A 2,339-nucleotide genomic window follows, 5' to 3' on the forward strand; every position below is an offset into this window, starting at 1 on the left:
ACGGAACCCGCCCCCTAAACCGAAGGTCGAAACGTTATTTATATACATCATGAATAAATAATATTACCATCACATATTCGCACAACAACACCTGTGTATTTAGTTCCAACTGCCTGTCACGTTGAAATTTACATATTTTTGGAACTATTTGTCCTTTCTCTGAATTATAATAATAAAGTAGTAATAATAACTATCAAAATTAAAGAAAAAACATTTAACAAAAATTTAATATTATATAAAATATTAAAATGTATGCATTGGTCATTTTCCCTAACTTTTAGAGAAAAGATGATCATACATGTTTTTTTTGTAAAAGATATAAGTATTGTAAAACTTAAAATTATATAATTTAATTATATATTTAGCAATTTTTTTATATGTTAAATACAATATATTTATTGTACGTAAAAGATTATTACATATTGTTATTAATGTTTTTATGCACAGTATTTTTTTAATTATAAAACGCAACTTTATATATAAACTATAAAAACAATTAGCAAAAAACATTTTTATTTTGATGATCAAATACATAATGTAGATTATACTACAGTCGTAAAAAAAATATATATGCCTTTCAAAAAAATAATTATATATAACTTTTTTAAAAAAATAGGTCGTCTTTCCCGAAGTGTGAGAAAAAGATACTATAGTATTTATATATAAATAATAAAAATGAAAATATATATATAAATTATTGGTTACATTACACTTTATGTACCTTTATTTATGTATGTAATATTGATTACGGCAGCTTAACTGTAATTTATTAGACGTTACAGCAGCTTTCTTAGACATACGTCAAAACTTTGCAGGCAGTCAAAAGTTCAAATATTATATAATTTTTACAATATTGTTATTTTAAATAATGTACGCACATAACCTACTGTAAATACTAAGTATCTTTAAGAATGTTACAAAAATGCACCATTAAACAATTATTGGTGAAATTACAGCCAGGTAATTAACCACATAGATATTATCCATCGTCCCTCTCCCTCTTCTAAACCCCACCTGACTTTCAGGAATTAGCTTCTTCCCCTCTACCTCCATCCTTAATCTCTCCGTTAGCACCTCCGCATATATTTTATATAAAGACCCGGCCAATGTCACTCCCCTAAACTCCTCTACCTCATTACCCTCTCCTTTTTTCAGTGCCGGCACCACAATTCTCTCATTTCACTCATCAATCTACCCCTCTCCTGCCCAAATACTCCTACATATGTTCCATATTCAGTCGGGCATATTCTTTCCTCCAAACTTCCACACCTCGGCTGGTATGCCATCCAAAGTTGCAAGATCGAGCAGAGAGCAACGAGAGCATCGAGCGGTGAAGGCACGCACATAAGCCAGAACCGCTGTCTGTGTGCATGACGTCATGCACACAGACGGTGGTTCTGGCTTGTGTGCGTGCTCCCACCGCTCGATGCTCTCGTTGCTCTCTGCTCGATCTTGCAACTCTGATACCATCCCCCCTGCTGCCTTCCTAACCTTCAACTTTCCAATTGCTATATCAATCCCACTACCCCCTTCCCTTTTTTTTTCTTTCCCTATTTACCATCTCCCATACCTGCCTCATGGTTTTCGCTTTTTTAACCACCTCCTCCCATGCTTTATTTTCCTTCTCCCTTTTCCTATCACACAACATCTTATACCCTTTCTTTTTCTCCTTATACTGCTCTTTACACCCCCTCCCCTCTCTCCATCTTCTTAATTCCCTTCTAACTTTCTTCTTTTCCTCTTTGCATTCCTCATCCCACCATTCCCTTCTCCCACTCTCTATCTTCCCTACCTCCCCTTTCCCTAATACCTTTCTTATTCTCTTTTTCATGTTCTCCCATTCCTCTTCCCCGTATTCTCATCCCTCATCTTCTTCTGCATTTTCTCCAACCATTTTCTTTCTCCCTCCTCCGACCATATTATCCTTGTTAATCCCTTCTTCCTTCCGGCCTCCCCTTTATTTCCGTACCCCATCCTTTTCCTACTCTTGATCCAGACCACCACCGGGTGATAATCCGAATTTATCTGATCTCCTACTTCCATCCTCTCTACATACTCTTTCGTTCCTACCTTTCCTAAAACATAGTCAATCACCGACTTCCCTCTTCCACCCGTGTAAGTCCATTCCCCCTCCTTGTCTCCTTTTATGTCCCCGTTTCATATTACCCAACCCAGTTCCTCTAACCTCGCTAACAATAATCTTCCCTCTGCATTCACCTTTTTATCCTTAGACTTTCTTCTCCCCTCCTCCTCTTCTCCTTCTCTCCTCACTTCACCACCCTTTTCCCCAGTTCTTGCGTTAAAATTCCCTCCCACTATTGTGTCCTCACTTTATCTTT

Source organism: Pseudomyrmex gracilis, unplaced genomic scaffold, assembly GCF_002006095.1.
Source record: "Pseudomyrmex gracilis isolate BER0280 unplaced genomic scaffold, ASM200609v1 scaffold_263, whole genome shotgun sequence".
Classification (NCBI taxonomy): domain Eukaryota; kingdom Metazoa; phylum Arthropoda; class Insecta; order Hymenoptera; family Formicidae; genus Pseudomyrmex; species Pseudomyrmex gracilis.